At 48.2% G+C, this 23814-nt stretch overlaps 3 long non-coding RNA genes across 3 annotated transcripts; 2 read left to right on the forward strand and 1 right to left on the reverse strand.

The window, feature by feature from the left end:
- Nucleotides 1-8292: 8292 nt before the first annotated feature.
- Nucleotides 8293-9062, reverse strand: LOC135392860 (uncharacterized). Its single transcript, XR_010422264.1, has 2 exons — nt 8950-9062; nt 8293-8473 (listed from the first exon to the last, which is right to left on the reverse strand). It is a non-coding gene; the product is annotated as an uncharacterized LOC135392860 (long non-coding RNA).
- Nucleotides 9063-14976: 5914 nt separating this feature from the next.
- On the forward strand, nt 14977-15515 carry LOC135392861 (uncharacterized). Its single transcript, XR_010422265.1, has 3 exons — nt 14977-15137; nt 15193-15337; nt 15396-15515. It is a non-coding gene; the product is annotated as an uncharacterized LOC135392861 (long non-coding RNA).
- A 7005-nt stretch (nt 15516-22520) lies between these two features.
- Nucleotides 22521-23292, forward strand: LOC135392862 (uncharacterized). Its single transcript, XR_010422266.1, has 2 exons — nt 22521-22635; nt 23112-23292. It is a non-coding gene; the product is annotated as an uncharacterized LOC135392862 (long non-coding RNA).
- The last annotated feature ends 522 nt before the right edge of the window (nt 23293-23814 follow it).

Consider the following 23814-nt stretch of genomic DNA (forward strand, 5'->3'; position numbering starts at 1 on the left):
GAGCTTGTGGATGAGGAAGAGACGTCAGTGTTAAAATGTTCAATCTGCAACACATCAACTGAATGCGCCGCCCTGAGAAGTTCAGGCAGCTTCTTTAGCATTCTAAACTTTCAGCAGCAGCTGAAGTTTGTGATTTCTAAGAACAAAGAAGCACTGTATAAGAACCTTCATGACATAGAGCATGCTAATGCTTCAAGCACCATCAGTGATGTGACAAGTGGAACACTTCGTCAGAAGCTAAAAAGTGATGGAGTGATGACACAAGGTGATGTTTCATTCACTTTCAACACAGATGGTAGCCCGGTGTGGAATTCTTCGAAAGTCTCTATGTGGCCAATTCAGTTCATAGTTAATGAACTGCCTCCTGCAGTCAGGTTTAAGAATTGCATCCTTGCTGGGCTTTGGTTCGGCAAGACGCACCCAAATATGACACTTTTCCTGGCAAAGTTTGTTGACGAAGTGAACAATACTCCACCAATTGTTTGGCAGCATGCTGAGCAAGTGATCTTAACACGTGCTTTCGGCCTCTGCTGCTGTGTGGACACCCCAGCCCGTGCCATGGTGCAGAACCACACATCATTCAACGGCTTCTTCCCTTGCACATGGTGCCTTGTTTCTGGCGAGCACATGGAAGGTAAGCACACTTGTTAATTGTTGTGCTATAGCAGCCATAAAATCGCATAATTCCTCATATTTCTTGTTTTTCTCGGTTACAGGCAGCATGAGGTTCCTTTCCCCTTCACCCGCAACTGAACGCACACATTCCATGGTAAAACGGGACATGGCCCTTGCGCTGGAAGTTGGCTTTCCAATCAACTTCACCACTAATCAACTTGTCACACTTTGATTTGGTGTGGGGTCAAACAGTGGACTACATGCACTGTGTGCTGCTTGGAGTCACCAGACAGGTTACAGAATCAATACTGAATTTGTGTAAGTAGTGCTGCAACACATTTCCACACATATGCACTTGGTCTGTGCGGTTCCTGTACTCATCGTCTGCTGCTATCCCTTTTTCATTTGTACTGTGACCAACTACTGTGCCTTCGACCGCTTTTCAACGTGTGTGTTACAGTACTGCTGTGTTTGCAATGCACAGGCACTTCGTCGGCCGTGGCAGCTATAAACAGCCGTTTGAAAATCATCACTCCGCCCCACTGCTTCACCAGATTGCCACGGACTTTGGATGAAAGAGCTTACTGGAAGGCCAGTGAATGGCGGCACTGGCTGCTCTTTTATGCCCTACCGTGTATGCTGGACATTGTTCCTCTTTATGCGTGGAGACACTTCAAGAAACTTGTTGAAGCCACCCATGTGCTGCTTTCTATGGAGCTCACAGGTGCTGATCTTCGTCGTGCTGGTACGTATCAGTAACTGCCTAATGTAGACTCACACTTTTTACGATGCAGGAATTTGGCAATAAGGTTCCTGAGATGGGATTGAGATCTTGTACAATAGAGGAGTTCAGAAAATTCCAGTGCTCTTTGCACATGCATTACATCCTGGGCGCTTGCTGAACTGGCAAGCGAAGAATAATGCTTCGCATTTTGCTTTCGCTGACCTTGACACGTTGTGGACAATGGACTGGTAGTGGAGAAATCGGAAGGGTTTGGACGCCACCCATTTCTTTCGTATTAGTAAACTCCCACAGTTCAAACCGGAGCTAAGCACTCTAGGATTTTCTGAACTCGTCTATTGTTGGTAGCATGTTGCATGAGAGTTCAGTCACCTGTACATTTTTGCAATTAATTTTTTCACCAACAGAGATATGTCCACTGCACACATGTTGCCTACTTATGCTAAGCTTTTTTAATCCATCTACATATACGTAATATTTCATTCACTGGTCCCGAGTAGTTTGGGTAGGAAAACACACCCAAATTTTGGTTCATTCTCCCCTTAAGTTTACACTGCCAGAAGTGCCCTTTCATATTGCTGTCTATACACGATACAATGGTTCGCACGAGCAAAGCAATCAAGAGCTCAAACTGCCTACATATTCAGACCATCATGACTTAATTTCATTCTATTCCCAGCCTCAAAATTTCATCCATGCTATAATAGTGACTTCTCATTTCTTTTCTGTTTCTAGATATGCTGCTGACTTCCTTTGTGTCACAGGCAAAGGACCTCTACGAAGTCACGGCGATGACTTATAATATGCACCAGTTGCTTCATATCACAAAAACAGCAGAGTGCTTGGGGCCCCTCTGGGCACATTCTGCTTTTGTGTTCGAGGGTGGCAACGGTGCACTCGTTAAAACAATCACCGCTGCGAAAGGTGCTCCCCTTCAAGTCATTGAAAGGGTCGCAATGGCGCAAGAGCTTGATATAATTCTTTCCAGTGTGCATCTATCAGAAGATGTGAAAGCCTTGTGTAATAATATGATAGGGTATGAGCCACTGAAACGGTATGAGTATGTTGGAGGCACATGCATGCTCGGAACTCCGAAATTTGTCAATGGTTTTTCAAGTGCTGAAGCAGCAGCTCTATATGAGGTGTGTGGCTTCATACCTAGCTCAGCAATGGAGTTCTTCCGATTTGTGTTTGATGATCAAATCTATCACAGCTTTTCATACACAAGGCGCAACAAGACTGACAGTAGTGTTATAAAAACAAATGTGGATTCCCAGTTTTTTCGGATCTTCAGAGTGCTCAAGGTCAACGTCAGTAATGTAGAGAAATGTTTGCTGCTTTGCAAAATGCTCATCGTTTCAGAACTGACAGCACCGAGTTTCCCTCGTCACATTCTCCAAGCCTTTGTGTCACCCTTGGCAACTTTCAAGGCAATTGAGAGTGAACATATTATTGGTCCTGCACTCTTCATTAATTTCCCTGACGATGAAAGGTCTTACGTGTGTGAACTTCCTAACTGTATTGAACGGGACTAGGAAAATAGCAGCATTTTGGTACTGCAGACTCTTGTAATTAAAGGTAATAGTAATTTATAAAAGGAGAAACCTTGATCCAAAACTGAACATTTGTAAAGATCACAACAAAGACTGTAACTGAACTTTGATGTTTTCAGTGTCAGTTCCTGCTCACATTTGACGTATGAGGAACTCAAACTAGTGGAGCCAGTGTACAGCAGTACACTAATAATAGAGGGAACGTACATCATGTATGCACACAACAAATGGAGTAGGATGTATTATAACTTACAAGGGATGTATCATCACGAATTGTCCATTCTCGTTGTCATTACTGCTTTGCCTTTGTGTTTTTGTCTTTGTTCTGTGTGTCTTGTAGAGCACTAAAAATACGCATTGCACATGCATATGTGCATGTACATATCACAAGAAAATTTTTCACAGTGATAACGCACGGGACAGGTACCGAAAGCCCAAATGCATCATGACCACTGCACATAAATCACACAGCTCAGTGAGATTTGTTTCCAGTGGTCATGATATATTAGGGCTTACGGTAGCTGTCCCGTGCATTGTCATTGTCAAAATTTTCTTGTTATACTTAAAGTGGAAATGTGTTCGAGAAGTTGCTGATCATATGGTATGCAGAAATAAAAGAAATATTCACTGTACACTTGTTAGAAACATGCCTTAGTGCGTCAAGAAACCCCAGTTCTTCACTTCTGTCATGTCCTCTTTTTCAAGGATACCCCGTATAGAGAGTCCTACATGACGCACAAAATAATGGAGAACCTGCAGATTTACGCGCTGTGTGATATGTATGCTGTAAGCTCAAGGGAATGCCCACTCATATGTCAAAGATATGCTCAATATCACCGAAACGATGCACAAAGTGGTGGTCTACAGCATAACTAATACATTTCAACAAACAACACCTTATGTTAGCGCACCGCTGTGAGCTGCGCGGGTAGGGAGCCGCCGTGCGCTCGGAGCAGTTGCCGACATTTCTAAAAGCGATCGCGAGGTGCGGTCCCCTCGGAAACCTCTTTACGGAAACCTCTGAACACATCAGAAATTATACTTTGGGAAAATTAGTGCTCGCGAGAAGAATGAATTAGGACGTAAATGTGCCTTACAGAGCAATGCGCGTATCCGAAATGATACTAACCAAGCTGGGTGTGTGGAGATGGGACACTGCAGCACTTCTTCCCAAGGGGCCTCCCAATGATCCTACCTCCCCATCCACATATATCCTTTCCTTTTTAATGCCAATAAATTCCCTTTATAGAATTGCAAGCTTTAACAATCTCACTGTTGTCATTCTAGTTTCTCTTGCGTTATATACAGATGTAACAGAACTGAATTTCATGACTAAAATTCAATGCAATCATGTACGCAAATTGTGCCTAGACTGGTAAACACGGCGAGCACTCCAAACGTGTCATAAGCGACAAACACGCGCGACCGCAAACAGTTTGGCGTCATCACGGCCAGATTTCCACTGCAGTCCTTCCAACTCCATGTCCGTTCATTGGGCCCACAATGCAGTCCATACAGGGTAGTAGAGCCCATACGGCCAACCCATCACTATCCGTACGCAAAATGTGCGACACCATACGTGAAAGGAGGCGTCCATACACGTCCGTAGGGTGGGTCTATGGTGTCCGTACATTCGCCGTAGCTCGCCATAGGGAACCATTGGTAGCCATACGGCCAACCCATCACTATCCGTACGCAAAATGCGCGACACCATACGTGAAAGGAGGCGTCCACACATGTCCGTAGTGTGGGTCTATGGTATCCGTACATTCGCCGTAGCTAGCCATAGAGAACCATTGGCTGCCATACTAAACCATAGAAATTCCGTACGATCCATAGGTAACTCTGTATGGAATCGAATGGTTTTTTCCAACAGGGTAGCTTTCACTGGCGTATCATGTCAAGCCATGTTATATTAATTTGGAACATGTTCTTCTTAGTAGCCAGAGCAGCTGATACACAGTGAGAACATAGCCCGTGTGAGTTTGTCTTTTCCACCGCAGCCCTTGGCTTTCCTCCCTGATGGCTACACATGTCAGGGATAGGTTTCAGAACCGGCAGTTCCCGCCAAGTGTGAATTGCTTTTCAGGGGATCATCACGCTGGCAGATGAAACATATGGTTTAAATTATTTGCAGGACAGGAATTGTGTAGCTTCACACAAATACGTACTACTACTACGACGTAAGAGTGGTTTCAAATCTAGCTTTTTTGTGTTCCTGACATTATCGCACGAGATGTAGTATCCACTATGTTCCTTTGTGTGGGGGGTATGTACAGTGCAATTAACAGATGCTATTTACAAATCTGTGTTTTCTACTGTGTTGAAATGTGGTAGTTTGTACCTGAGAGCCATAGTGAAACACAGGCAGCCAAGGACAGACTTTTGATGCCCTCGAGAAACATGGCAACACATTGCAGGGACTCTGGATGCTGCCTAAATTTCCAGAACACACAGCTTAAGGCAGCGGTTAAATAACAAGTGGTTAGAGAAATCCAAGATAGTTGCATGCGTAAGCAGTCCGCTGTTGGATTTGCTTCTGTCCGAGATACATTATCTCAAAGGGAACGCACGGACGCACTCAGAATGATACTAGGGCTGCCTGTGAAATAGAATGAGGAGAGGGGAAGATATATATAACCCGTTTTTCTTGTCTGTTATTCTATTGGTTAAATTGTCATTTTCTTAGCAGCATATGTGTGTATATTCCAGAGTCTGCTAATAAATATATCAGTTTAGAGCTAGCAGTCGCATTGTAGATGTCTCACCCTGTCCTTGGCTGCTTGTGATTCACTACGGCCATGCTTGCTATTGCAAAAACAGAAAACAAAAAAGACAATAGAAAAACACGAAAAGAGCGACCTAAAAAGCTGCCCGTTCTAGTGCTCACATGGAGGCAATGCAATAAGGTAACATGTTCCATTCATGAACTGTGCATAGTAGTACATATCACAACGGCAACCGATTATTCAGATTTTTCTTGAAGCACTTTGTTTGTTTTTTTAGCTTTGTTTGCACAGTCTATTATTGGAGCTTTATGTGATTCCCCTCTTGAGATCCTTTAAGATTGCTGATGCTGCGCAGTTTGTTAATTTTGAAACTGTACTGTGCTGAGGTACAAAACCAGAATTGTCATATCTGCATTTGAGCACATAGGAATAATTTGTAAGTACTTTACTTGTTGACATTAATATTTGCAGCAGGTCATAACATTGTTGATTTATGGAAAATGTAAATAAATATATTTAGTTGCTTGCCAAACAATGCACAAATGTCTTCATTTCTAGTGAGATATTCCCTGTTCACCAGACATAAATGTAGAAAGGTTAAAGGGGCACAATGATGGTAGAGTCTAGCGTTGCTTTTTGCCACTTCACATATATGCACTGTTATTCGTGTGCACATGTAGGAATAGGAAGGTAGAGCATGCGCATGAAAACATTTGTATGCAGCCACACATATGGTTCAGAAGATTAATTACATGATGTCCAAGCATATATAATTGTGCTTCATGTGCAATGGGTATGCTAACGGATTGCTTCCATGAAGCCTTTTTATTTATTTTTTATAAATGTTATTTTTTATTTTATATAAATTTCATATTACATATTGTATACTTATATTTTTATAAATTTTATAAACTAAAAACTCAAGTTACACGGCCCCTGTAAGAGTGCCCTTTGCAAATGGTTTGGTAACGTGCCTCGAACTGTAAAGGTAAGAGGCAATCGAGAATGCTGCAGACAAGGTTGCAACATACATATTGCTTATCATGTCCTACATACAAAGTGATTTGTACAATAATTCCTGAGCACGGAATTAATTCCGAGGCTGGCCAGTGATGTCACCCAGGACGACAAGTCACATAATTGCCTTTAACACTTTTACACCCCATGGGCTGAGTTGTGAATTGAAGGAGCAATCTACAGAAGGATAAGGTGCACCTGATTTCTAGGGTCTATGCTATGCTCTAACTCTTCAGACACAACATTTCTAAGTGGCAATATGTGCTCTGGTACTTCTTTTGCGTCTGCATAGTGTGCAACCACATGGCTACTGGAGCTTTCGTGTGCATGTTTTTGTGCGACGTTGTTCATTACAAACAATATCCAGATGTTAGACATAAAATGCAGTAGTTTGTAGCATGCCACACAACGCAGCGTGACATGGGAGTGTGTGATTCAAAGAAAGCTTCTGGAAAATGCACAGAATCCCACAAAAAGTTTAAAATGTGATTTGTATTTCGTTTTACGTCTCTCGTCGTTACATACCATCGTCGTCGCTGTTGCACACTGATAAATCGTGCGTAAAACTTGTCCCATAGCAGTATGCAGTTTCTCAAATACATAGCACAATTTTCCTGCAGGAATAAAACACCGTCGGCATTTTCTTGCTAACACGGCTGTCGAAACGTCAGTCTCTACAATGGGCAAGTGCTGTAAAGCGGCTAACGCAGACGCGACTTGATACAAATTGTACGTGCTCACAAAACACAAACGACGAATTCCAGTCACAACATCGCACAGAGGTTGGTTCGCGAATGAGTTTGCAGCTGCTGCACTGTTTACTTATCGCCGAACTATATCGGAACGGTGGAACCCGGCTGTCCGCCATCTTCAAGCACAGATACGTGAACCTGCGAGAAGCCGTAGCTGAAATCCACTGACAAGTACGAAGGCGCGTACACGTCACAATGCCCGTTCGGGTGCATCTACGACATAAAAATGGCTGCTCCCATGTGTGTTTCGGAATGAATTACCTATTTTTTTGACATGGTACTGTACCGAACTGAGAGAATGAAGGTGTATTTTGGGGAGAGCTGGATGTGGGCTTTCAGAATATCACAACCGTTTCGACTATTTGGGATATCGGCATAGCTGACCTTTAAGCACATCCAAGTAAACCAGAAATATCCCAGGTACGTGCCACAAAGGACGCACACGTCGCATATGTCCGTAACGTCTATGCGACGTTACCTGTGCATCCACAATGGGACTTCGAAAAGTGTCTTACTTTCGATACGCTGTGCAAGTGCGTCTCTGCACATGAGAGGAGGCGGTGAGAGGGAAGAGGGAGGGTGCCGCCGTAGCCAATGGGGCTTCCCGAGTGGAGTAACCGGGAGAGGAGATACGCGCAGAACGCTCGGTTACTTGAGTAGTAAGTACTGGACTCTCACGGTGCACAACGCCCAACTGTCCTGAACACGATTTAATTGGCAATTAGAGCTAATTGGGACCCCCCACATTAATCAGCACCCTCCAGGGAGCCACCACACTAATTGGGGAAAGTCTAACTCGTGTCCAGACCAGCTGAGCGTTGTGCACCATGAGAGTCCATAAAAAAGAAAAATAATAGGCAGAAAATAAAATAAAAAGATGGAAATAGAGTGGAGAGAAACAATTTATTCGAAAATCAACGATGCCGCGGCGAAGAAGCCGCTCCGCAACACCCGAGTGACCAGCGTCCGCCATGTTGGTAGTTTGCACCCAGCAGTTGCAGAGATCGACGACAGGTGACCACTTAGTTGCAAGGCATCACACCAGATGGCGCCACCATCATAGCTCTAGACGAGGAAGACAGAACAAGATACTAGCGGCAGGTAAAAATGACAGCACTGCCAAGCAAGTCTAGGCATGCGAGAGAAAAGGTCTAACCGCTACTGCTAAACAGAAAACAGTACACATCGGGGAAAAAGGCTTACGGGGACGATCGCTTAGGCCTAACCTCAACACTACGCAGCTAACACAAGGCGGGAACCACACATCGCTAAACATGCGAGAAAAGGCTTAACACGAGCGCGGTCACCGCTAAACACGGCAAACATACGAGGAAAGAGGCTTACGGGGGCGATCGCTTAGCCCTAACCACAACACTATGCAGCTAACACAAGGCGGGAACCACACATCGCTAAACATGCGTCAACAGGCTTGGACACCGCAAAACAAGTCTAAACATGCGAGAAAAGGCTTAACACGAGCGCGGTCACCGCTAAACACGGCAAACATACGAGAAAAGGAGCGCGTCAAATCACTCACTCACCTTTTCCCCCGCGGCAACTTCCAGGCAGAAACTGAGCGAGCGCGGAGAACATACGTCTGCTCTGTACGAGAGGCAGCCAGAAACTGAGCGAGCGCGCGGAGCGCACGTCCGTCTTCCGCGACGGTCCGAGAGAAACTGAGAGAGGCGACGCGCGCGCGCCCTCTGCTCCACTCGTCCGCGCATGCGCGCGCGCGCTGCTAGCTCCCTCTGCGCCGGCCGCGGGTGTTTTCGGTTTCGGCTCTCTGCTGCGCGCGCGCGCGCTCCTAGCGGCGACGGGTGGCTTTTCAGTTTCGCTTTCATTCTCCGTTCTTTGCGCGCGCGCGCGCGTTTATCTCTATAAAGGCAGCGCGCACCGCGCTCGCGTCATCACTACGTGAAGATGTTCAGCTACCACTCTTTACAAAATTGTTCCCGCACCCACGCTTCTTGGGAAGAAGTGGAGAAGGAATGTTTCAACAGCGAAAGTCCCCGCAACGAGCTCGTCATCACTGCTTTTCGCTACGTGATAGACATGGTAGGCTTTGGCAATATAGGAGAGATCTCGCCGGGGCCGCTGCAGGAGATGGTGCGACGAATTTACGCCCGTTACAAGAACGTTTGCATAACGGTTCCGGACGGACCCCTGGGACTGATGAGCGAATTTGTGAGCTTGGCCAACGCAGAATTCAACTACATCGCTGCAGACATCGTGGACCTTCTCGCTCGTGCCATCGCTCATATTAAGCACGCCCTGCGGAAGCAGCGACATTTGCAAGCAGTCTACATCGTCAACTTTGTCACTGATTTATTGAAATACCGATTGGTTATTGACATGCAACGCATTAAACAGTCCGAATAACTTTGACGAGACTCTGTGTGTTCTTTCACTGAAACATCTTTATTGAATACATACAAAGGACTTGGTCGATAGATGCCTGCACCCTCCCTGACTTGCCTCAAGAGAAAGGATATGGGGAACCTTCATCGCAGCGTCGTCATTGCGCGGGTCACTGCACCAGCACGATGACGGAATGGTCATTCTTTTCGTACACCCATTCCGCTACCACACTGCCACGATGACCCGTGCTTCTCCTGTCTGAGAGAGAGAGAGAGAGGGATGTCTCGACTAGAACTTTTATTCTCGATTACATGCGCGTGCAGCTCTTTGTTCCACGGTTACTCGATGCCTGACGTCGACGGTCTCGGGCTCTCTTCCGGGTTTTCCGTTGCTGCACAAAGAGGGAGTACTATCGTAATGCGATACGCGTCAAAACACTAGGAAAGCTTACCGTATTCGCAGCTCCCATAAGGGAAGGAGTGTACGGCATCCACGAGATAGCGTTTGTCGTCGTACGGGACCAAGCTCTTCTTGAGTCTCGAAATGGTGTACATCGTTTGCTTTATACTCTGGATGGTGCACTGCTTCTGAGAGACCGCCTTTTCATTGAACAGAGAATCTCGGTACACTTCGTGCAATAAATGTTTCCTCACCACGTCTTTCTTAACTCCTTTGGCTCTCGCGATCTGTTTGTGTGTCCCAGCCAAGAGAATGCTGTACATTTTCGCTCGGATGGCTACGACTTCCTGGATAACTCCGCCCCCCGTCTCGTCTTTGAAGTACCCCATCTGATTCGCGTGCTCGTCGTTGAAAAGTGGGTGGTCCGGCGGATAGGAAGACAGATCTAACTCACTCTCAATCTTCATCAGCTGCTCTTCCAGGCTTTCACACGTGAGAGAAAAAATTACGCTGTCCGTGTCGCTATAGATCAATTGCACTGGACATGTCAAGCGAGAAAAGAGCGACTCGTAGATGAAGCTGTACATTCGGACTTTGGATATTTCAAGAATGGCAAAGCCCACGTAAAGGGGGTGCGTGCATTTGATGCGGCGTTGTTTCATCTCGTACAAGATGCACTTATCACTCAGAATGTGAAAATGCTGACTGTCGACGGAGCTAGCTTTTCGGAGCGCGCTTTCTTTGTCGTAGGCTAGGGCATACTTTTTCATCCGTCTCACATTTTGTATCGACTTACCGAACGTGCTGTTCGACATGGTTTTGTACAGAAGTCGCTCGAATTTCGTGGTCGCGGCATTCCTCAACGCGACGTTTCTCTGCACGAAGGTTCGCAAAAAGTTGTCTTGGCGGAACGAGAGGATGCTGTGAACACGTTTTATTTTCATGCCCAACCTCACGTACAGAGCGAGCAGTGCATAATGAACGACGTAGCGTTCTTTGTCGTAGCACGTCAGCAAGAGTTTCGTTGTGGAAGGGGCGTTCAGCGCCAACGCATCTTTCAGGTGGCGTTGGTAGGGGGAGAGTTCGTTCTCGTCCACGCACCTGTGTTCGGGTGCCAGGGGAAAATCCCTAGTGAGCGCGTGCAGTTCTTCGGGATATGACAAGTCTACCACGTACACGTAACCCACTTCCGAATCGTGAGGAATGTTGAGAAAATCGATCTCGCTCCACCTCGAAGGATCGACCCACTCAAAACCACCTGTCGGGAGATGGAAAGTCATCGCGTACGGGTACAAACTGTTCACGTCGAGGTACTGGATAAAAGTCTTTTCTTGCTGGGGATCGTAATCGTCGCACCCCTCGTGATTAGCCCGACAGTATCTGTGGAAGCTGTTACAAATGCCTCCCCTGATTCCCTTCTCGATCGTTTCGTACATCTCGCGATCGCTCATGAGCTCGAGTTTGACTTTGGTGAGCTTCAGAGCGCTGCTCCACGCGTAACTGGCGAGGGACACTGTGCGTAGGATATCTAACCTATCCGTCTCTAGCGCAATCTTCCTGAAATACAGTACGACGTCGCAGAGCTGACAGGCGTCGAGCGTGACGTAGAGACGCGTGTAACCGCCGAGGTTCTTACATTCGAACAATTCGAAAATCTCGAGGGCGTACTGATAGTCCTCGTCCGTGATCTCTTGGTCGTTCAGGTCGCTTTTGAAAGCTTCCTTTGGCGGTAGTGCGGGCAAATTGTACGCTTCGAAACTGTCGACGAAGGTGTACGGGTAAATGCCTTTCCTGAGAAGGCTTCGGAAACGGTCACCATACATTTGACGGGTACAATGAAACGCGCTTTCACCACCGCTGGCGAGCAGGGTTTCCACCAGGTTCGACAAGGAGAGGTTGAAAAACTGCGTGGTATCGCGGAAATGGAGATCGCCAATGTTGAACCCTCTTATCTTTTCCGAGCTCGAAGCTAAGATCCACGGCTCGCCCAGATTTAGAACGTGCATGTGGCGGAGAAGGGAGCTCAAATCGTACTGCAGGTTGTGCACGCACACGACGAGTTCTTTGGTGTTACGACACGTAAGGTTACACGTATCACACAGCGTCGCGACAAAATTCGAAGAACCGGGCTCTACGAAGCGGGTGTGGTCGTGATGCGATACCTTCCGCGTATGTCGGTTAAATTCGATTCCACAAAATTCGCAGTGTGTAGCGCTCGCGTGCCGAAAGTGGTCTTCCATACTCATGACCAACGGCGCGGGACAACTGTTCAACCTATCGATTTGATCGCTAAATCGCTTGAGCGAGAGCAAGCATTTCTCTGCCGCGTTGGGTCCCAAATAGCCATCTAGGCCTAGTATTTTTCCGTCCCAACTTCTCACTACAACGATGCAGTACGAGCTCATCCTGTGCACACTCACGGCGTCCTTCACGAGCGCGTCCTTTTCCAAAACGCTCTCCGTGTCCAACACCGCGAAATAGGGATAGGGATGCATGTACTGTATCTTGTTGAAGGAGACACTCTCCCCCGCTTTTGGCATTTGGAGAATCACTTCGTTTACGTCTCGACACAGACGTTCGTGTTGCTGCAATGCCTCTCTCGTTCCGTAACCGGACGTGCATTTCTCGCAATAAAAGTAGTCACTTCGTCCCATGAAAGTGCTAAATTTTCGGATCCCATAGAAATGCTCCTTAACCTCGAGCAAGTGGACTTTATCCTTATAGAGCGTACAGGGAACCCGTCCTGTTGTTATCGAACTCGTCTGCTCGTCGAACACGTAGATGTAGACGGAGATTTTGTTTTTTCTCTCCCACAGGGAAATGTCTTCGTAAGTGACTGGGAAGCAGGGCGGCCAGTACGTTACGCGCGTCTCCGGATTCGAAGGATTCATGTACTTGCGGTATCTAACATAATCGTTTGGGTTGTTTCTCAACGGATGCAAGAGTGCCAGCACGCTATACTTGAAACACTCGTTTTCGTGATTCGGCGGAAGTTTGACGTTTGTGAGAGTCTTTGTTTTTCTCTTTAGCAGCTCGGGAAGCTCGATCGTGCATCCAATCCGCTTCGGTTTTAAGCGCGTTAGTTTTAAGTCGACACATTGGACGTCGTTCGAGGTGAAACCAGACCCTTCTCTCGCATAGTTTTCAACGCGTTGCGAGGACTCTGCGATGGCAGCATTTATCGCGCCTTCGATTTCTTGGCGGTTATGAACGACTCTCATGTGAAGGTTCACGTGAAGGAGATGAGAAGTCAACCCGTCGGCTCCGTCCTTAACCATGAGCGCCTTCGAGCACAGACAAAATTTGAAAGGCATGGGATAAGCTTCGAGGACACGCGTGATTACTGGAGCTATGCTCGGTAGATAGAGTCGCAAATCGTCGACGTTGTCGTCGTGCGGGGAACAGAGAAGCGTGTACCTAGTAGCCGTTCCGTCAAATGCCTCATCTGTGACAAAGAAAGGAAGGAATCGTCTCTCCGTGACGGAGGGATGATTCTCTACGACGTGTTCTCGTAATTCAACGATTCTACGACCCTGGACAGGCTCAGCTTCGTTTCGAAATTCTGGGCTTGCATCTGGTGATTCATCTCTAACCCTACCAGACAGAGGAATGAAATCTGCATACGACTGATCCCCTTCCCACATGAGCAATTCGTCTGCATTGTCATGTCCATCTAGGGGTTCGTCGTCGTCGTCCGTTTCACTTATTACGAAAGGCGGACTACTGACTCTGTCGTCGTCGTCGTCATCTGAAAGGACGACTGGGCTATTACCGAGATTCTCTATTCTAGCTTCGTGCTCTCTTTCTACGGCCACGAGCATGGCATCGATGGGGTCGTACTGACATACGAGACAGCGCGGCACTGCGGTCAAACAAAATCAGTACGAGATTCCCCCTCACGAAACAATGCTCACTTTTCCCTTCAGTTGAGGAACGCTTGAGATTGATGATGATGATGAGAGAGGATGGGATGAGTCCCTGTGGTCAGTGTCATGCGGTGACAGCGGCTATCGGTTCCTGAAAAACAATGTCATACATAGAATACACTCTCACAGCAGAGACGGTCAACTTACATTTTGGTCCACGAAACGCCTCGTGTCGTGGATGGATGCCCCTCGTGGGCTTCCTGTCAATCGTCGTAGAACCAGCGCACCTTTTATAGTCGCTACACCGCTCTCCTCCTCCTCCGCATTGCGACGGTGTCGTCTGTACTTTGACCACCCCGCCTTCCGTCTTTCGCGCCTTTTTGCGATGTCGCATATGACAATGATAATACCATCGACGTTGAATAAAACATTACACTAATTTCTAGCTAACACTCTGGGACGACTTGTACATGACGACAAGAAGACCCAGAGTGGGATTCGAACCCAGGATCCTTCTACACTGGGCGCGACACACTAACCACCAATCTAATTCGTACTGCGTGACGTTTTTCGTATTGCGGGGTTCGTGTCTACACACGTCACAACATGTTCAAACACGTGCAAACATGTTCAAACACGTTCAATGACGTCATAGAGAGAGAGAGGAAGTAGTGTGTCCAGGGACGACTTCGTCGCCTGTGTCTAAACACGTCCAAACATGTTCAGACACGTTCAATGACGTCATAAAGAGGAAGAGAGAGGAACGAGTGTGTCCAGGGGCGACTTCGCCGCCCATGTTCAAACATGTTCAAACACGTCTTAACATGTTCAAACACGTTCAATGACGTCATAGAGAGTGAGAGGCAAAGCTTTACTATAAATGTCGAAGCGAATGGTCGATCGTCATTCCATCATGATCAGCTTGGTAGATCCTCGTAAGTAATACCCATGACGTCATCATCATCGTCGAAATGTTTGAAGAGTTTCGTTTCCAGTGTACAACACTTTTGCTGCGCGTGAAGTCGGTTTTTTCCCGCCTCACATATTTCGGGAGATTGGCAGCGCCCGCTTCTTCTGTACCAATTGTGGTGGATTGTGGTCCAAAGGTACGCTTCCTCGTTATTTTTTTAATACGTTCTATAATCGTTCACATTTTTTCAGAGCAAAAGCATTGGACGGACCGATTGATTCGCCCGTTTCTCGGCTGTCGGACGGTACCGTTCGACGTACGTTGCGAAGGACTTCGACTATTGAAGGAAGATGGAGAAGATGGACCATCAGTGTCACTCTGTGACTGAAGAAGATTGTACGTGTGTGTGTTTGAGATATAAAAACACGCGTTTCTCACACTCCTTTCGTTGCAGATTACGAATGGCTACTGACGGGAGATCTACCCCTGGTCCTAACCTTCAAGCCTCCTCCAAAGACCTTCTTTTTGCGAATCGGCGATCAACTGACTACCTGTCGTTGCGGTGGACTCTGGTCGAGAAACCCCAGCCATTGGTTAGACTCGAGCCTTCGTCCGTATTTGGGCTGCCTTCCCGGCTACGAAACCAAAGCTGGAGCCTAATTCTTGTGTAACGAGAAATAAAAAAAAGGTTGTCTACTCTCATTCCGTCTCAGTCATGATGATGACGCCCGAGCAGAGGTTTGCCACCTTTGTGCAAACGCGAATGTATCGGGACTTGCTGCGATTACGCGATTATATTCACGGCGATAGCTGCGAGGGAGACTTTCGCTCGATTCTCAAGACGATACCCTTACGTCTGTTCACCGTCAGTGGGAAGATTGCAAAGAAAATGAAGCGTTTCGTAGATTACAAGCTCGAGCTGTTGGAAAAGTATAGACGAGGAGAGACAGTCGACCCGTGTCTCATCAACGCGGGTTTCAACCGACCTATCGTCCGTCGCTACTGGCTTCTCCACACATCCCTCGACGTCACGGTGCAGACCGGCGACGACGGTGAGCGTCGGGTCAGCACGTTGGAAGATCGTCTCGCAAGGGTCTTGTGTATGTCATGAATAAATATACTATTTTTTACGAAACGAGTTCGCTCACGAGGAGACGTTTTATTGTTTCGTCATTCTCTTCGAGGTTACAGGAAAACATGGATACACAACTTTTCAAGCTGTAGCGTTTCGACATGCGCGTGGCTACGTAGATACAAAAAAGCCCGCAGTAAGGCGAAAAAGGCGATTGAATACACTTGTCGTTATACTCGTCCACTACAGGTAAAGTCCTTCGAAGGTTTGCTTCGATGGGGGGAAGTCCGTAGCTGTCGAAAAACACGGCAGACCCGTCGTAGTTTTTCAGGTAGAGCACCCAGTGCTGCCCGCGCCTTCTTCGCTCTTCCGTATTGATGATTAAATAACCGGGCTTGCGTAAAACGAAGGCTTCGTTGAAGCGCAAATGCCTCTCAGCATGGAGGAAGCGAGGGGGTTCAGGGACACGAGTTCCAAGATGTCGCTCTCGTACATCTTTTCTTATGGGAAGGTGACCGTACGGTCCTTGTCGACGTACATGAGCTTGGGACACTCGGAAATCAAGAGGACGGTGACCGCGTGTGGAAGGGCTTTAGCGAAGCGTAATTGCAGGCGAACGTTTCCTTTTCGCCACTCGTTCAAATGCGAAGGAGAAGAACACTTGTCCACGTCCAAGTTAAAGTAGAGAAGGAACCCGTTCGTTTTAAATCGCTCGTAGCTATACTTGAAATGTTTCTCTCCCAGTTCTTGCAAGAAGTTAAAGTAGGGAATTTTGACGAGGTCGTTCTGAAAGTCGTACTCGGCTCGCACTTGCTGGCCGTCCACGGAGAGCATCGAATGAGACAGGTCGTAATGACGGAATTTGTAGGGGTTCGATTGGATGTCGCCGAGAAAGTCGGACGTGGCGAGCAGGGCGACGCATAATTTGGAAGGTACCCTTTCGGGGTAAACGTTTTCAAAGTGAGCGTCCAAGCTCCCGGCACTCAAGCTCCGCACCTTGGTTTCCAATCCGCGTAACACGTAGATGGCCGGCGTGGTCTGAAGCCGCCGCTCGTATTCCAAAAATAGGGAAGGTGCCAGCGTCACCTTTTTCAAGTGTAACGTCATTTCTTTAATGTCCACCTCGTAATTGTACGTTTTCTTGTCTTTGGGGACCGATACGAGTTTAAATTCGTCGTTGTTTAACAGGAAAACGACGCGAATTTCGACGGCAGGTACCATCAGGCGCGGCTGTTGAAACAGGTCGGTATTGATCTGACCGACCAGGTTAAAGTATTTTCCACCCTTCGTCGCTTCGTAACGTTGTTTCGGACCGCGAGACGAGACGTCGTAATCGTCCTTTAAATGTTCGTCGTCCTCGACATAAAGTCCAGCCGCGTGCACTGTTTCTTGAGCCGCGGGCGTGGAATGAAGCACGACGTCCAAAATACTCCTGTAGGCGTACAACTCGTTGGAACTGACGAGCTTGTTGTTCGCGTAAACGGTGACCGTCTTAAACATGCCGCTCAACAGGTGGTTTATTGGGAAAACGACATCTTTCTCGTCCATTTCTTCCCCGTCGTCGCGAACAATGCGCACGGTCAAAGACACGAAACTGCCGTAGAGATCCAAGTGTGCCCTTTGCAAATTTTGAATACAAAACTCGATCACGGAATTATTTACTCCGTTGACCGGATAAAAAAGTTGGTACGAAGTATCTTCCACGCCGTATTGAATGGAAGGGGGTTCGAATATCATCACATCACTCGTTAGACAGATCGGCGTCTGTATTTTTCCTTTCGTTGACGTCATGACGGAGCGCGCGCAGCGGATGTGTGACCTTCACGGCGTACCAAAGATATCTGCAGGTGCGTCGTGTGTCGGCGCCTTTTGTTGTCGTTTGCGGCGTTTCTTCCCATTGTTGTTTCCAGAGCCCTCCATGGAATCCAGCACGTCTCTCCCCGTTGCTATGGCCGTCTTTTTTACTGCGCGCGATATTCCTTCGCCATCGGCCAAATTCCGCGCCAAGCGCTTCAACGTTCTCTTGGCGATCGGTTTTATTTGCTGCCAGATGGGAACGATAAACTTGGATATGTTGCTCAACACACCGCCCCCTCGTTGGAAAAGGGGTCCCGTGTACACGGGAATTATTTTGGGGGAATTACGGTACATATTTGAAATGCAACGTTAGATTGGTTCTGCCTTTGGACCGCAACGGCAAACGTCTTCCCGTTTCGTCCGCGAGAACGATCGTCACTGAGGGAATTTCGAATTGAGACAGGTTAAAATACTGGATGTTATCTAACGTGTAGGTGACGACGTGCTTGTCTTTCTCGTAATAAAAGGGTAGTATTTTTAATATCGGTTTTTTCCCGCTCCCCACGTACGTGGGTTCCACGATATCCGTGTACACGATTATGTTGTGAAACGGGGGTTCCAGGAGTACCTCGACGGAGCTCGTGGCATCCTCATCCCCCGTGAACACGGTACGCGATTCGAAGCCCAAAAGCACGGCCAGGTACTCGGAAAGTCTTAGGGTGGAGGTGCCCTCGGAAAGCCGAATTTTACATTTCTGTTCGGTTCCGTCGAAGCTGAAGCGCGCGCGTTCGCCTACGCGCTGATTAATCGCATTTAGAAGTGCTTGCGGCGTCGCATAATAGCCGGGAGGCACATGTACTTGCAAAGATCGAGGAATTTTCGTCTTGATCGTGAAAGAAAATTGGCGCGCTACGGGGAGAGAGACGCGTAGCGTTTCTTCGTGTCCCTCGACGGCTGTGAGATGTAGCAGCTTGACAAAGGGTTCCGGTACGTGCAACCCTTTCGGTGTTTTCAGAGAGTACACGTTATCCGCGAATTCTAGCGAGGCGTCCAGCTTGTGCGTCTGGAAATACTTGTTGAGTGTGTTCCGTAGGGACGTGGTTTCCGAATTCAGAGTGACGTCGCCGAAAGCGACGGGTGCGGCGTGCTCCAATAAGATGGAGGTGGCTTCGCGTTCGCTCAATTTGGGGGGTTTCACCGCACGACCTGCTTCGCGGGACGCTAGCGAGGCGTCGAGCGCTTGCGCGAGCCGAGGGTCCAATTCCACGGCTTTCACGTCCACGGGTAAGACGAAGTCGTATCGCGATTTATTGTACGCGAAAGAAACGTCGAATTCCGAAAGGGCTTTTCCCAAATCCCTCTCGAGATCCGAGGTGACACGAAAAGTTCTGCCGGCTTCCACCGTGTCCTCGAAAGAAACCTCGATTTTCGCATCTTGCCTTTCGTAGCCGATATTTAAAAAATCGTTACTTATGCTGAGATCCATCAGACCGACTTTATACCGATTCGAGAGCTGAAGCGGACTATCGAAAGCTACCGTGAAGGCGTTGAGTTTATTCGAGGGAAACTTATCCATGCTGGCGTTCGAGAGCAGGTGGACGTAGATGTCCGACATCATTTCCCAATCTTGACCACGTCGCTGCTCGGAACCCAACTGTCGTGTTCTTTGTCGTAACCGAACCAGCGAACCAAGGAGAAGCTCTGACCGTTCAGTTGCTTCTTTCTCAGCACTTTCGTTACTGGCCAAGGCTGATTGGCGTCTCGGGTTACGACGAGTACCTCCTCCGGGTAGAAAGATCCGTCCACTTCCTTACCCCGGTAATCTTCCAGGTGTACGACGGGAGGAGAGGTGTCTCTCAGGCGGGAGACGGTGAAAATCTGAGGCGACCAACTCCCTTCCGAGCTCTTATGAAAACCTTTTCTGTGAAGTAGGACCCTCACTTTATCCCCCAGTTTGAGCTTCTTTTTCACGGAGGGTACGACGGGCTTCCCATTTATCTTATTGAACAGCTCCAATTCGTTTTCGGGCGTGACTTCGGACGGGCTGATGCCCAAAGTCCTGTGTTTGGTGGTGTTGTAGTCGCGCACGATCTTGGGAAGCGCGGAAACGAAGTGGTATTTTCCCGTTACTCTAAAATAACGGAATATTCTGTCGCGTAAAGTGCGTATGACGCGCTCTGCCTGCGACGCTTTGATTACTGGAGAGAAGGTAGAATACATCTGTACCTTCTTTCGTGAGAGATACTCCTTGACGGTCTTGTTGTAGAATTCCCCGCCTCTGTCGCAAAAGATGCGTGTAGGTACGTTACCTCCCCGAAAAAGTCTTATCATGGCCCTTTTCATTTCGGCGGGGCGCTTCGTCTTTAGCGGGAGGGTGCGCAGAAAGCGGGAGAGGGAATCGATTGCCACGAGAATGTAGCGGTAGCCACCGTTGAATCTCTTGTATTTTGAAAAATCGGCGAGGTCCATTTGCCACACGTCGTTGATCTTGAGCGCGATGATGCGTCTCCTATTAAACTTTCTTCTGACCGGATGGTGGAGCGTGTAGGCATCCAGCTTTCTGAGAATGGCGAGAGCCTTCTTTTTGCTCAAGTGATGCGCTTTTCTATAGCGTTCCACACCCCCCAAACCACCCTCTGGTTTCTCATATCCCTCCATAAGTCGTCCACGCAATGGAGGCCTGCTGCTGCTGCTGCTGCTGTTGAGGCTCGCGAGATTTGGGTAGAGAAATCAGACGCAATAGTTTCGAGACTTTGGGGAACCAGGAAGGTTTCTTTCCCGTCTTACGTTGCAACAAATAATTGACGAGTTCGTAAACGGAGGAGTGTCTGATGGGCTTGCCCGACACGGAGACACAACCCTCGCGATCCCAGGAAAGAACCTTCTTTAATTCCGAGACGACCCTTTCCGCTTCCTCTTCGTCCACCTCTGGAGAGAGGAGCGAATAGTCAAAGTCATTTGTAGCGTCGGACGCCTTGTTTTTATTGTCGTAGGGGTCAAATCCGTACTGCTTGAGTATGCGATACAGTGCTTGCAGTATGAGTTTCACTTTGACGTCGTCACTCTCCTTCGAGGAAAGAATGTTTCCGATGGAGGAGGAGGTGGTCACTTCAATTCTCTTGGCCATTGGCGAAAAGGTTCAACACGGCGGAAAGCAGGAGAGGAACCACCGACGAAAGAACGCCCTGTCCTCGCTGCTGAGACAGATAGCGCTTCAAACGTTGCGGATTCTTGTGAATCTTTTTGTAGGCGAGCCGTCGTAAAAAGCGTTTGTGCTTCTTCAAACGCGCGAACGTATCTGGAGCTAGAGCCACCTTTCCGTTCAATACATTGAGGCAAATTTCGGAGAGGTGTTTCATGTCGGACGAGGACGAACGTCTCAAGACGTCGCGGCGGCGTGGAGGGGGTAGAGTGGAGAGTACTTTGAGTAAAGTGAGGTGAGGGCGGAGATTCATTTCGGAGCGTAGATATATTGACGTTCTCCCGGAAAGATATTGCTACGCAACCTGTGATCCTCGTGCGTATAGTTGTGAAGATCCACGAGTAAATATGCGTGGGGCGACGACATCGCTTGTTTATATGCGTCCAGAAAATACTCCAATCTTTTTCTGCCAAATAGCTGTTGGCCGAAATGTTCCATCTGGTGCACGCTGCGCACGGTGCGCCACAGGACGACGTAACTGGCGTTGTAGGATATTGTTCTAAAATGGCTACTGTCGAAAAAGATGTTTTGAACGAGTAAGAAGATCGACGCGTTGGCGTGGTGAGAACCCCGAATGAAAAGATCGGTCACCTCCTTCAAGGAACCGGCGTCGGTCATGTGATCGTCGACGACGATCAGCGTAGCGCGCGACGTGTCCCACTCTCGCGGTAGCTCCTTGGTAAATTTTACGGAGTCCCCGAATTCGTCCTGCATGCTCGGCGAAGCATATTTCTGCACGTAGAATATTTGTGACGGAGGCTTGTCTACCACGTCGTTCAGGTTCCTCAACACGTTAGCAACGAACGTAGATTTGCCGCACATGGAGGGGCCGCTTAAGATACAGCGAAAGGGATGACGGAAACGAAAAGGTTCGGGGGAAGACATGTTGCGTGCGTACACGTTGCACGAAGAGAAAGAAGAGACTGAGACTCGAAGAGAAATGCATCGCTTTTATTTACACATCCTCGTCGTCGTCCTCTACATCGGAACTGCGTTCCCAATACAGATTGTCCAGGCTAAAGTTGGACTTCTTTTTCGCCAGTCTGTCCGCCGCTAAGATGCGGTCGAGCGTCTTCATCTTGTCCTGACACATTTCTTGACGTGCTTGCAACCATTCCAGACGGTGGACTTGAAAGGCTTCCTCCACGATGCCGCGTATAAATTCGCGAAGTTCTTCGTTTTTTGTCTTTTCCTTGCGACGACGAGAAACGCAGGAGAATAAACCACACATGGCGTTTTCCACGTATCGGTCAGAATGATGACGCGAGCGCGGTGCGCGCTGCCTTTATAGAGATAAACGCGCGCGCGCGCAAAGAACGGAGAATGAAAGCGAAACTGAAAAGCCACCCGTCGCCGCTAGGAGCGCGCGCGCGCGCAGCAGAGAGCCGAAACCGAAAACACCCGCGGCCGGCGCAGAGGGAGCTAGCAGCGCGCGCGCGCATGCGCGGACGAGTGGAGCAGAGGGCGCGCGCGCGTCGCCTCTCTCAGTTTCTCTCGGACCGTCGCGGAAGACGGACGTGCGCTCCGCGCGCTCGCTCAGTTTCTGGCTGCCTCTCGTAGAGAGCAGACGTATGTTCTCCGCGCTCGCTCAGTTTCTGCCTGGAAGTTGCCGCGGGGGAAAAGGTGAGTGAGTGATTTGACGCGCTCCTTTTCTCGTATGTTTGCCGTGTTTAGCGGTGACCGCGCTCGTGTTAAGCCTTTTCTCGCATGTTTAGACTTGTTTTGCGGTGTCCAAGCCTGTTGACGCATGTTTAGCGATGTGTGGTTCCCGCCTTGTGTTAGCTGCATAGTGTTGTGGTTAGGGCTAAGCGATCGCCCCCGTAAGCCTCTTTCCTCGTATGTTTGCCGTGTTTAGCGGTGACCGCGCTCGTGTTAAGCCTTTTCTCGCATGTTTAGCGATGTGTGGTTCCCGCCTTGTGTTAGCTGCGTAGTGTTGAGGTTAGGCCTAAGCGATCGTCCCCGTAAGCCTTTTTCCCCGATGTGTACTGTTTTCTGTTTAGCAGTAGCGGTTAGACCTTTTCTCTCGCATGCCTAGACTTGCTTGGCAGTGCTGTCATTTTTACCTGCCGCTAGTATCTTGTTCTGTCTTCCTCGTCTAGAGCTATGATGGTGGCGCCATCTGGTGTGATGCCTTGCAACTAAGTGGTCACCTGTCGTCGATCTCTGCAACTGCTGGGTGCAAACTACCAACATGGCGGACGCTGGTCACTCGGGTGTTGCGGAGCGGCTTCTTCGCCGCGGCATCGTTGATTTTCGAATAAATTGTTTCTCTCCACTCTATTTCCATCTTTTTATTTTATTTTCTGCCTATTATTTTTCTTTTTTATGGACTCTCATGGTGCACAACGCTCAGCTGGTCTGGACACGAGTTAGACTTTCCCCAATTAGTGTGGTGGCTCCCTGGAGGGTGCTGATTAATGTGGGGGGTCCCAATTAGCTCTAATTGCCAATTAAATCGTGTTCAGGACAGTTGGGCGTTGTGCACCGTGAGAGTCCAGTACTTACTACTTACTTGCAGAGCGTATGTCCATGGAACATCTGATAGATGTAAAAAGAAAGCCGCAAGCGCGCGTTATTTTTCGGAGACATTTAGGACACGTGACCGTTAGTTGCGTGACGTAAGCAAACGCAGAAAAATTGCAGGTTGACTGCTTTATCTCCCAAGTAATCACATTATAGACGGTAGCTTGAGTTAAAAACACGATATTTGCCTGGATGGGGTGTAAGACACGTTCGCGGCTATACGCTGACGTTGTTTGCAGACTCTGAAGTTAACTGCAAAGACGTTGTCACCATTGCAAA

This window comes from Ornithodoros turicata, chromosome 4 (assembly GCF_037126465.1).
Source record: "Ornithodoros turicata isolate Travis chromosome 4, ASM3712646v1, whole genome shotgun sequence".
NCBI classification, from domain to species: domain Eukaryota; kingdom Metazoa; phylum Arthropoda; class Arachnida; order Ixodida; family Argasidae; genus Ornithodoros; species Ornithodoros turicata.